Source organism: Podarcis tiliguerta, assembly GCF_965153285.1.
Source record: "Podarcis tiliguerta genome assembly, chromosome: 9".
NCBI lineage: Eukaryota > Metazoa > Chordata > Lepidosauria > Squamata > Lacertidae > Podarcis > Podarcis tiliguerta.
Window position 1 is genome coordinate 49,243,520 of NC_139542.1, and position 13,077 is coordinate 49,256,596.

The window sequence follows — 13,077 nt, forward strand, 5'->3', positions numbered from 1 at the left end:
GCAGGGCCGACGGATGTCAACACCCCCCCCCCCCCAGCTCCGCCTGGCAACTTGGAAAGGCTCTGAGGGAGCCCAGGTTACGTTTTTTGTTCCCTTTGCCCCAAGGGGAGGAAGGCCACCTGGGCATCTTCCTGGGAAAGCGCGCACTTTCCTGCTTCCCACTCAGTCCTTTACCCCTTCAGCGACCTCCTAATGATTTCTGCCCAACTGAACTCCTGTCAAATGTGTTTTCCTCCTGATAGAGGAGGGGAGGGTGTGTGTAAGTATAGTATACTGTATTTATTGCTCTATAAGACTCACTTTTTCCCTCCTAAAAAGTAAGGGGAAATGCATGTGCGTCTTATGGAGCGAATGCAGGCTGCGCAGCTATCCCAGAAGCCAGAACAGCAAGAGGGATTGCTGCTTTCACTGCGCAGCGATCCCTCTTGCTGTTCTGGCTTCTGAGATTCAGAATAATTTTTTTCTTGTTTTCCTCCTCCAAAAACAGTCTTATGGTCTGGTGCGTTTTATAGAGCGAAAAATACGGTGATACACGACGCAACTATCGTGTGATTTGAAGAAGAAAAGCGGTGATTGATTCCTGAAAAGTGGTGGGGGTTTTCATTGCGCCCATCCAGAAGCGGCCTATTATCTTGGGCGGGGGGGGGGGAATATTGCCTCCTTTTCACCCCCTCTGGTGTGTCAGGAATTGAATACAGGTTTGACAGGTAAACTGCTAAGAAAAGTTCCATTTCCTTAGCATTTTACCTGTCAGTACTGTCCCTTGTTTTTTCTGTCTTTTTGATAGGCAGTTCATGTAGATTAACTAGTGAGTGTTGTAGGAAAAGTGAGAAAAATATCTCCACCCTCCTACCCCAGCTCAATTGGTCACTGTCTCTCCTTTCTCCAATTTTTTAACCTCCCCATCACATATGGTGCTCGAAATAAGCTAAGTGCACATGCCTAACATAATCGCAAACTCTCCCATCGGTTGTTTAACTTAGCTTAGGAACTGTGCCCAACTAACTGTTTTGACGCAAACTCCCTTAAAAATAGCTCCAAAACTTCATTGGCCAAAAGTTCAACAACTAAAAAAAGCTCAACAACTTGCCAAGGAAAGCTCATCAACTTGTGTCTGAATCTGAAGCCTTGTGCATGAAAATCAGATGCTTTACCACTCAGCTGTGGCTCAGTAGCTGATCCGCTGAAGTCTCCAGGTTTGATTTTTACACTGCCTTATACAGTATTCGTTTATCCTTTGGTACATCAGACATAGCTAGATATGTATATGAGGAAATACTAGGAATTTGAAGATGAAATGTAATGGCTTCTTATAGTAGGCCGACCTTGGAAAAGTTTTTGCTTTTGTTGGATTTCCTCCAGGATTTTGTAGTGTCCGTCCAAAAGTCTCCTGTACCTGGGATGTTTCTCAAGACTTATTTGTTGTTGTTTTAGTGTGGACTTGCCTCAGAGTCTGTGTCCTGTATCTTAGACATTTGGGAATTTTATTTATGGGACAGTAATGGTCACTCCCTGCAGTAATTCATGTTTACAATGGCAGGTGCATTTGTGTGAGCTCTGTGAATCATGTTTTCGTAGATCATGCCAGAAAATGGTACCTTTTCACAGCACTGGCAGAAAGAAGCAATACTATTTAATTTGTGTTGTGGTGTCTTGTTCACATAAACATTCCTGCTTTTGTTTCTGTGGATGAACTGAAATAAGCTGCAGATTCTAATCAACATGATTTAAAGGTGCAGAGCCCCATTGAATTCACTGAAACGTATTTCAATGTAGACTTGAATAGGATTGAACTGTGAGTGGAGCAAAAGGCTAAAATTCTGGTTTGTGGCACTAAATTATACAGTAATTGACATGGGAATAACTTTCTGGATTCTGTTTTTAACTGCTTACAACATTGATCCAAGTTCCTTATGCCTGTATTGTTAACAGCATGTTGTATTTTGTATTTCCATAATCACCGAGAGCATTACGTTAAATTAGTTATGGTGGGCTGGTCACAGTCTTTCCTTTTGAGATGTGGGGGTCAACAGTTCAAGTAATATTTTAGATATTCCCCCAGCTCTTCTAGTTTTAATTTGGATTTATTGGAAGGGTTACCCTAAAGGGCAGTCAGTTGTCAGTTGTTTAGTTTGTTGTCTTTGGGTTTCTTTCACCACCTTGAATGCATCATATTGCTTTTGTGCCTTGGGCAGCAAACTATATTGGGGTGAACCCAGATTGTCCTGCATTTCACTCTTTTCTTTCGAAAAGTTTTTATACTTACTTTTCTGCAAGCTCCACAGTGAGATGAATGTCAAATGTTACACCTTTTAAAAGTTTACCACAAGATTCTATCTTGATATTTAAAAGAGATAGTGGATGCTATTTATTTGCTTGTCACATTTGCATTTAACTGCCTTACTAGAAACAAGCAGAGCTCACCTTCCTCATTTTCTGCTCCACAGTAAGTAAAGTGTGTACCTAGCTGGGGACTTTATAGAGGAGGAACAATGAGAAGTGTGGGTCTTGGTTGTAGCCTTCCACCCATTTCATTGATGCTGCATTTCAAGATTAGATGCAGTGTTGTATTTATATCAAATGCCCCACCTTCCTGTGCTATTGTTTTTAAAAAGAACAAAGATTGCTACACCTGCAAATGCTTTCCTTGCTCTTTACAAATATCAGTTTTCTGGTTGCCCATGCTATCCTGGCATCTGTGCCTGTGGATTCCCAAGCATTTGTACAAAATGGAGCTTGTTCACACCATGGCTTTCTACACACACCCCTCTGCCTTATACTATGTCATCTAGCCCAGAATTTTCTCTTGTTGGCAGTGGCTCTTGGAGGTCTCAGAGCGGTTCTTCCCTTCACCTGCTGTGTGATCCTTTTAACTGGAGTAGCCCAGGATTGAACTTGGGGCCTTCTGTGTATTTATCATGTGCTCTGCCACTGAGGTATTGCCATTATTAGATGCAAAATGCCACATTTGTAATAGGGTGTACTTGATACCTTGAATTTGTATGTACTGCAAATAAGGATATGAAGGCTAAAGTGTTGGAACTCTAAACACTGTAAGGAATGGTTTACACAGTAATTGTTGAGTCAATCATGTTTCTCTGAGTGAAAGATATGAGTAATTGTGCAGTGCCCGAAGGCGAAATCTTTCTGCAGCTGTGAACTATCTTTGCTTTTAATCTTAGAATTAGTGTATCTTTTCATATTTGTAAACCATGTGTAAAAGAGAGAGAGAGAGAGAGCTTTGCTTACTTGGATATATAGCAGAAACATAGTATATTTGTTTCATTGTGACCTACTACACTGGGGCTCTTATTGTAAATCTAGTTGGAGAACATTAAGGTGTCCATGAACTGAACCTGGTCAATTAGTTGCTGCTGACAGCCCATCAGTGACCGAAAGTTTAGTGCAGGGCAAATAAAGCTGACAGGGTTTTTGAAAGTCACGGAATGTGACATTATTGCTCTTCTCAGCCCTGTGTAACCCCTCTTAATATGAGTGGTAATGGGATTCTGTGATGTACTTTTTCTAGTTGCTTCTTATGCTATACTCAAAATAGTCTCTTAAGAGTTTATTTAGTACCAAAGTTGCTCAAGTGTTAGAAAATTGGAGGGTGTGTCTATACTTCAATCCTGGCTGGAGATAAAGCTTTGCATGGAATTTTGCACAGAAGTCAGCATTCAAAGGACGAGACTTAATGAGAATGGCGTTTTTAAAAATGTTCTCCATCAGAGGAAACTAGTAAAGAGTTATAGATGATCACTACTCTAATCTGTGGATGATAACTTCGCCTCTCAACCATCACGTGTGATATACTTATCTGGAGCTCTTAGGCAGGAGAATTTCAAGTTAATTCTACAGCAAGCAACAAGAAGGCACTTCTTTCCCCAACTTTTATTCTTCTTTATTGACAAACTTTGTCAGCTATGGATTTTCTCTGTGTCCGTCTGCAGCCAGTTGTTGCTGTTTGCTTTATTGTACGATGCTAATACTGCTTTAGTCGGTGGGCTTCAAATTTGCCCTATCCAACAGTTGCAGCTCTTGTTACAATCTTCACTTGCTGAATTAATGCTAAGCAAAGAGATTTGTTTGAAAAATGTCAGCATTATACAGCCAGGAAGGGCTTGACATTGGGCTGGAACAGGTCCACAGATTTTATAAGTGATTGGTATAGTTCAGAAGCCAGCTTCCTTAATTGGAAGGTGACTTCACCAGTATGTACAATAATTAAACAAAATATACCAGCAACAGTCTAGCAAGGGGAATTCAACAGGAATATTGTTCCTTTGTTTAGACGCTGCCATGCATAACAGTAGAGGGGCTATATGCTGTTCTCTTGAGTTGAAGCTGAGTGTGCACATTCTTCCTTTCCCCGTACCTCCCTCTCTCTTTTTCTTGAAATGAAATTAAGCCCCTGCTAATTTTTGCTCCCAGGAGTGGTGCTTTGTTGTAATTTTCTGGTCATTAGTAGATAGCTGTAGAAACGTACAGCAGATATAGCACATGAAATGCTGTTAATTTGTTGATGGGTAACAAAGTAGGTATTGTCATATTCAAAATATCCCTTTTTTGCCATGAAAACTTCCTTTCACTGAAAAGTTGTTTTGGTTTCACAGTAATAGTTACTCATCTGTAGTAATAGCTCCCCTAGAGGAGTAAGGTTTATTCATATGTAACAATTCAGTGTCTTTTAAAACAGCTCTGGATGTTACCTTCATATCGTCCATAGAGTTGATGCTCATTTGTTAAAGCATTTTCAGACATAATTTATTGAGGTATAGCTTCTATTGAGATGGGGTGCTTCCCAGCATTAGCACAGAAATATTTGGCTGCAGGGGAAGTGGTGATTTTCTCCCCAGCTTATTATTGAGATAATAAGTACAGTGTGAAGTGTACATGTCTCATCGTAGACACTGGCTAGATCGTTTTGTCAAGATACCAGTGGCAAGCAACACTATTTCCTCCTGTGTCTATACCAATTTGGTGAGTGCTTTAAAAATACTGTGTGTGGTTTACACCATTCAAAAAAAATATTTTAGAATGTGTTTCAGCCCAATTTTCTGGAGGCTGGAATCCAGTGCTGGGCAGGGGACAAAGTGGGCAGGGCAAAACAAAACAATAGTCCCAAGAAAAAGAAAAACTGCACGTTCTTCTATCCACCACAATGTTGTCACAGACATAGGTTCACTTGGCACATAGCACTCATCGTCTACCTTCCAGGACCAGATAGCTGGTGCATCCTGCCACAAAGCCAGGCTCCAGGCCTGATGACATGCAGCCTAATACCAGAAATATTTACTCAGAAGTAAGTCCCATTTAGTTAGACATTCCCAGTTAAGCATGCATAGGATTGCACCTTAATAATGGTTTATAAAGAAAAAAGTGTTTTTATAATGACTCTGGTGTGGCTGCAATGAAGCACCCAAGGGCGTCTGCCCAATTGCAAGAATGTTTTACGTCTTTTTACTAACTTTAGCTCTCTTCTCCCCAACTCCCGAGTTAAACTGGGACAGTCAATGGCTGGGCAGGAAAAAACTTGTAGTCTCCATAATGCCTGTTTGTGATATTATTTAAGTAGTGTAAAAATAAGCTGTCTGCCCCAAAACATTTGCAGGCACAAACAGTATTAAAAATGGGATTGTATATAACTGCCCTGACACCATTGTGAACACAAACAATCATGAATGCAAAATAAAAGGGACCTCTGGAGGGCCCCCAAAGTTTTATTGTGAATATCTTCAGTCACACATCGGTTTCCTACATTAAAGCTTAGTTTTTAATTGCTTTTTAAGACTATCATTAGGCTACCAAAAGAAACGAAACTGTTTCTTTGTCTTATAGGTTTGCATGTATTATCCTGCTATTGGGTAACACAGATAATAACTGTGTAGTAACTTTGTAGTTTGGAGTGGATATTTTATGCCTCACAAGTTTTTGGATGCAATTTACCCTTTTTCAGCAGAAAAACAACCACACCGTTTAATTGGTGCCTCTTTTTACAAAGAGTTCATATTAGGTGACTCATCCTTAATGTCATACTAACCAGCCAGAAGTATCAGTATCAGATGATGAGATCTCTAAAGCAATGCAGTAGCTGCTTACAGTAAATTTATCTTGAACACTGAATAAAGCAATTTGGACAGCCTTAGGTCTTGTTGTTACTGAACATTGCTTATGTTTTCCAAAACCTTGGTTTCATTGTCTCCACTGAAATAACTTTAAGTGAGGAGAAGAAAAGAGAAGTATATTTGAGAACCGAATATGCACCACTGTTGTACAGTGGTACCTCGGATTACATACGCTTCATGTTACATACGCTTCAGGTTACAGACTTCGCTAACCCAGAAATAGTGCTTCAGGTTAAGAACTTTGCTTCAGGATAAGAACAGAAATCATGCTCTGGCGGTGCAGCAGCAGCAGGAGGCCCCATTAGCTAAAGTGGTGCTTCAGGTTAAGAACAGACCTCTGGAACGAATTAAGTACTTAACCCGAGGTACCACTGTATCTACTTGTTGTTACACAATTTTGTCATTTCTGCAGAACTTGGTGTTTGCCACTGTTCTGTTCTTTGAATTAGTGTGTTTCATAACTTTAAGTTAACATATTGAGTCCTGGATGCTTTGGGGGGAATAAAGAAAGTCTCTACATTTTAAAATAAACAAACATGAAAAAGGTATTGATGTTCTGTTGTGGTTAGGGTAACCTGAATGAACTTTTATCTCAAAGCATTAAATATTAGTTTATTGTGTGGATTGGAACCAGGCTTATCATCACGAGGCCTTTAAGCAATAAGTACTGTATACCTTCAATAAATAGGTAAACAAGGAGATATGGGTATTTGACATGTTTTATTTATTTGAGGTATTTTCTTAGGACCAAGCAGTCCCAAGGTAGCTTCCAGCAAATAAAAATACAAAATATATTAGCCACATAAATAAACTATAGTAAAACTCCCCATTGAAAATAGCAGTAGGGCTCCACAACCATAAAACAGCCATAAGAGCAGCAGTCAACCCACCATAATAAAACCAAATTTTCTCATTCAGTAACTTTTAAAAAATTGCATAGCACAGTTAATCAGCAAACCAATTCATTTGCTCCTTCTCACAAAACAAATATTAAATGCACAAATCTTGCATTGTGTGTAACCTTGTACTTGGCAAATGATTAACAAGAAAGAAAATTTGTCATGAAAAGTTTACTCTCTTCCTGTATATAGCCCCACACTTGCTGTGCTTGATGTGTGAGTTTACAGCACCTACAAAGTACTATGTACTATTTTCTGTGGTAAGGCTGTTCTTTTCGAAGTTAGCCAGCAGACATTCTAAAAATGTGCTGTTTATCCATTTACTTAACTTCAAGGAAAAGTGGTGACTCTGTGTTACTTCTCAAAAACGGCTTCTGCTAACTAATTTTTCATTGTGGATTTTTTTTTAGGGGGGTGTTGCTCTTTGTAGTATTTCCTGTTCCAGAGCTTGTTTGGTCCTGGGCAGCTGAGGCATTTCAGTCAACCTCCAGAAACCCAGCAGCCATAGCGCTTGTACTTGTCTTCTCAGTCTTGGGAGTTGGGTTGGGGTGAGGATCACCACAAAACCTCCGGGACGATTCCCACCCACCTCTGCAGGCTTTCATAGAATCATCATAGAGTTGGAAGAGACCACAAGGGCCATCGAGTCCAACCCCCTGCCAAGCAGGAAACACCATCAGAGCACTCCTGACATATGGTTGTCAAGCCTCTGCTTAAAGACCTCCAAAGAAGGAGACTCCACCACACTCCTTGGCAGCAAATTCCACTGTCGAACAGCTCTTACTGTCAGGAAGTTCTTCCTAATGTTTAGCTTTAAAGCAGGCATCCCCAAACCTGGCCCTCCAGATGTTTTGGGACATTAAATTTCCCATCATCCCTGACCACTGGTCCTGTTAGCTAGGGATGATGGGAGTTGTAGTCCCAAAACATCTGGAAGGCCGAGTTTGGGGATGCCTGCTTTAAAGCTTGGAAGGAGGACTGTTTATCGTGGTGCAGAAACTCACTTACCATGGGGAATGACAAGTCGGAAGGAAGCCTGCTCTCAGCTCTAACCCCCTGCCCTAACTCCTGGTTTGAGCTCTCTTTTCTGGCAGCTGTCTACAGCTTACCCCTAACAACAACAACAATAACAACAATAATAATAATGTATTATTTATACCCCACCCATTTGGCTGGGTTTTCCCAGCCACTCTGGGCGGCTTCCAACAAACACTAAAATACAGTGGTGCCTCGCAAGATGAAATTAATTCATTCTGCGAGTTTTTTCGTTATGCGAGTTTTTTCGTCTTGCGAAGCACCACTGTGTATTGACGGTTTCCCATAGGAATGCATTGGCGGTTTTAAAAAAAAGGCGCAAGACGTTTCGTCTTGCGAAGCAAGCCCATAGGGAAATCCGTCTTGCGAAGCAACTCAGAAAACGAAAAACTCTTTCGTCTTGTGAGTTTTCCGTCTTCCGAGGCATTCGTCTTGCGAGGTACCACTGTACAATAATCTATTAAACATTAAAAGCTTCCCTAAACAGGGTTGCCTTTAGATGTCTTCTAAAAGTTTGGTAGTTATTTTTCTCTTTGACATCTGGTGGGAGGGCGTTCCACAGGGCGGGTGCCACTACCGAGAAGGCCCTCTGCCTGGTTCCCTGTAACTTGGCTTCTCGCAGCGAGGGAACCGCCAGAAGGCCCTCGGCGCTGGACCTCGGTGTCTGGGCAGAACGATGGAGGTGGAGACGCTTCTTCAGGTATACTGGACTGAGGCCATTTAGGGCTTTAAAGGTCAGCACCAACACTTTGAATTGTGCTTGGAAACGTACTGGGAGCCAGTGTAGGTCTTTCAAGACCGGTGTTATATGGTCTCGGTGGCCGCTCCCAGTCACCAATCTAACTGCTGCATTTTGGAAGATTTGAGACTTGGCGATAGTTAGCCATATTGGCAGATAAATGCACATGTTAGACTTGCTCATTTCAGTGGTGGTCAGTTTTTTGGGTGAAGTGTGCCACAAGTCAAGTCCAGAGTATATGATAGTGCCACAATAAACTACTAGTACCTTGGAGTAGGTTTGCCACTAATCTGCTGCATTCGAGAGCAGGCAAAAGCACATTGTTCGGGAGGAGGCAGGAAAGTGCCGCTATGCCATAGCCATTGCTGTCATGCTCTATCCAGGCCTATGGGTCCATGTGCTTCTATGAAAGTATGTCTCAAACCGCCATGATCCATGCTATGTGTGATATTTGTGCTGCAGGTTAGCCACCCATGTTTTCTCTGCATTTATAGTGCTGTTCCTTCACCACCTGTGGTGGAGGAGGGACTGTAGATCCTGGTTAGAGCACATGTGTTGGTTACGTATCTCCAATACAGTGCTGGTCTTGAATGGCCAATGGTTCAGTTGTTTAAAGCAGCAAGGTATGTCCCAGTGTGCATACCCCATCACAGTGCATCTTTGTTATTTTCTGGAGCTGTTTAACTTGAAATAATTATAGCAAATGATGCATTACTTTTAATTCTGCCCTTTTAGGATAAATGGTCATTTGGTTGCTGTTAAGCTTGTTTTGCCTTTTGTCAAATTCTAGTTAATGGTGTAAGACATGTGTTGGCAAAAGCCTTGGGGGGAAAACCTTACTTCCTACTTCATCTTAAATGTTTTTTTCTATGAGCTTAATTACAGGGTTTTACCTTTCTTCTGTAATTAACCTTTCAGTTAATTCTGTTTTGGTTTTTTTGCTTTTAAAAGCCTGTGATTTCTTGTAACAACTCATCTTCTCATTGACACATAACTGTAGACTGAGGACATGTTAGATAGCGCTTGCCTCCTCTAGAATATGAGCATCATTCAGTCTCTGCTTTCTGCATTCTTTTTTTATATATATATATGCACTGATATAGTAGTAGACAGCTTCTTGAGAAGTATGCTGAATAAAAGGTATGTTATCTGTTTGCTTTTGGTAATTATGTCTAATAACTCTGCCCTAATTAGAGATAACACTAGGGGCCTTCAAGGCAAACTAGACAACCACCTCGGTTGCCCAAATTTCAGGTATCTCAGCCCTTCATATGCCAGGAGTTGGTGAGAGCTGAGCAGTGTAGAGGTTGTCAATGCAAACCCCACCCCCTATTGCATAGCTCAGTTATGGATTGTGTCCCTAATCTTGAACTACATCACTAGCTTGCACTTTGTCACTGTTCTCTAATTCTAACTAATTCTATACTTGTAGCATTGTTCCTTCGTTCCCTTATAACTGTGTATTAGTTACAACACTTAGCATTCTTTTGAAAGCACTTATAAATCCTTACTCTTTGTATTATTATTATTATTATTATTATTATTAGCATATTGGTATCATTTGTGGCCCTAACAACTAACAGGACTTTTGTAGCTCTTTGGGTGTCACTTGTGTTAGTTTCACTTTCTTTCCATCTCCCGCAAAACACAACAATAAGAGGGAAACAATGGTGACTGCTTGTGCATTCCTTTCTTCTTGCTTTGCTATAAATACTTGCTAATACAGTAAGCTACCTATGAATAGTTCACTGTAAAATGCACATAATGGTGTCTGCAATATTCTTGGGTGATGTTGTCAAATCCGGGCATTGGAACAGTAGAAGATGGCTTGGAGATGTCCATTGCTTCTTCCAATACGTGGACTTCCTTCCTGACATTTCCATTGTTTCTTGCATCTTTCTTCTTTGAGTGGTCCTAGCTTTTCAGAACTGTCTATATTGAAACTGTCACGATGCAGTAAATATTGCAATGAACACCCTGCTGCAGCTCTCCTCTTTGCTGTTACTGCACAGTTCACTTGGCACTATTCAAAGTAGCCTTGCACCCAGTGCCTGCAAACAGAAAATAAAACTTGGTAGTCGTTTGTTTACTTTTGAAGTTTATACCTTGTCCTTCAATGGTCAAATGGCATTCCAAGAACAGCCTTTAAAGGAGTTAAAAAATGCAAATATGATAAAAGAAGAAACCAGGCAAAGGGCCTTTTCAGCAGTGTCACCCACCCTGTGGAATGCCCTCCCATCAGATGTCAAGGAGCTGAGTAATTATATAACCTCAGAAGACATCTGAAGGCAGCCCTATATAGGGAAGCCTTTTAATGTGTAACGTTTTAGGATGTTTTTTTGTATGTTGGACGCCGCGCAGAGTGGCTGGGGTAACCTAGTCAGGTGGGTGGGGTACAATTTACTTATTTATTTACAAAATGTTTCCATTTAAATTGTGGGATGATCAAAATGCAACATTGTGGTTCATATCAACTGTTTCACAGGAAATTCATTATGCCACAGTGTTTTTCCCCAGTTGAGGAAACATTGCTGATGCTGATGTACTCCATGTATTTTGTATCTCTTTTTGCAAACCAAGGCAGAAATCCTGTGTTAGCCATTGGAGTCTCTCTCTCTCTCTCTCTCTCTCTGGGCCTTAAAGCAGTCATACTGTCCAATGGCAACTGCCATCAAGAGAAAGAGGATATTACATGTCTATAGAACAGAGGAGGCTGTGGTTGCTATCCCTTGTAAATGAACTTCCAAGGTTACTTTGAACTACCTCTGCTCAAGTGTGAGCCTTGTAGCATTAGGCCAGTGATACAGCAACAGGCCAGTGATAAGCACAACTGCACTTTAAGGTCCAGTTCAGAAGTTTACCTCTACAACATGGCTGCTGCTGACAGTCACTTCTGCACATGGTTGAGCTGGAATGCACAACAAGTACCCATGCCAGCACTGCCAGCCTGTCAGATGTGTGAGGCTCGCTCACTTACTTACAGTGCAATTTGGCTGATCCACATGGAAAAGCAGACTCAAACTTCGCAGCTGGTGTATGGAGGAGCCCCAGCCACACGAAAGCGATTTTCAAGAGCAACCACAAACCCATAATTTTGTGAATATAAAGCAAATGTTTTTAGTGTGGAGCTCAGCATAATATTTAATAAAGGCATAGTTTGTCAAATGCTGTAGCATTTTCTGAGACCGCTACTATCTGTAGGTCCTTCTTGTCATTTGTGGGAGTAGATGCACTTACATTTCTGTCAGTTTCTTTGTATTCTATTTCTGGGCAGTAAAAAACCACAGAGATAGGCTGAGGATTTCCCCCCCAGCTTTTGACAAAACCTGCCTCAATGCCAGATGAACAAAGAGCTAAAGGTGAAAATGTTCACAAATCCTAATGTTTCTTTGGCCACAGATGCTGTGGGAAGTATCCATGTAGATACTTGACAATATCTGCAAGCCCAGACAGTGAGTCTAAGACTCTCTAAACCCAGGATCAACAGCTGTCTCTCTAATACTCTGGTAGGGGCAAATCTAATTTCATTAAGCAAGGCATATTCCCTTTGATCCCGTCACTTGAAGCTATCTTTTTCTTATTAGCCAACAATGTCTGGACAAGTTAATGCATTGTTAGCTGTGAGCTACTTTCAGAAGGGACATATTTGTGCCTTGCTGTGAAATCATTGTAACATACCTCTGTTCTGAAATATTTGTCAGGATCTTCACAGTCACTAATGGGTGTTGGAGGTGGGGGAGAAAAGAGGAGGAACAAAGTAGCTTAAAGCAACTTTACCTAGCCAGACCATTAAATATGTTTTCACATATTGCTTTCTCTTGGGCAAAGGTAAAATCAACTTTCCTCTTCTCTCCCACGTTTGTTTGTTTGCATTCTAAGAAGGTTCCATTTTATTGCGGTTTAGTAGACTTGAAGAATTGTTTACTATTGCTACTAATAATACGAATTAATGAAACATTCATTAAATGTGTTTTATGAATGCATAATAATATTAAAAGGCACCATTATTCATGACTAAGTAATGTTTCTGCAACAACCCTGCAAACTAGGTCAGAATTATTATTATTCCCAGTCTGCATGCTAAGTGAATAGTGACTTCTAATGCGTACATGGCTGAGGTGAGGTTTTGAATATGGCTCTCTCACTCTTAGCGACTATGATCTGGCAGCCTATAAATCGTTAACACCTGAAGAGCACTAGCAAAATTCAGTAACAGTCATTGCTTGAATGAATGCTGAACTTACCTAGGGCCTTAGCTGGTGATAAATGCCTGACATTT

At 40.9% G+C, this 13,077-nt stretch overlaps 2 protein-coding genes across 6 annotated transcripts in view; both read left to right on the plus strand.

Annotated features, from left to right (window-relative positions):
- The window catches only part of TRAPPC11 (trafficking protein particle complex subunit 11), a 71,319-nt gene that overhangs the window by 37,977 nt on the left and 20,265 nt on the right, over positions 1-13,077 (plus strand). The window lies entirely within an intron of this gene.
- STOX2 (storkhead box 2) overlaps positions 1-13,077 on the plus strand; it is a 134,030-nt gene that overhangs the window by 5,226 nt on the left and 115,727 nt on the right. The window lies entirely within an intron of this gene.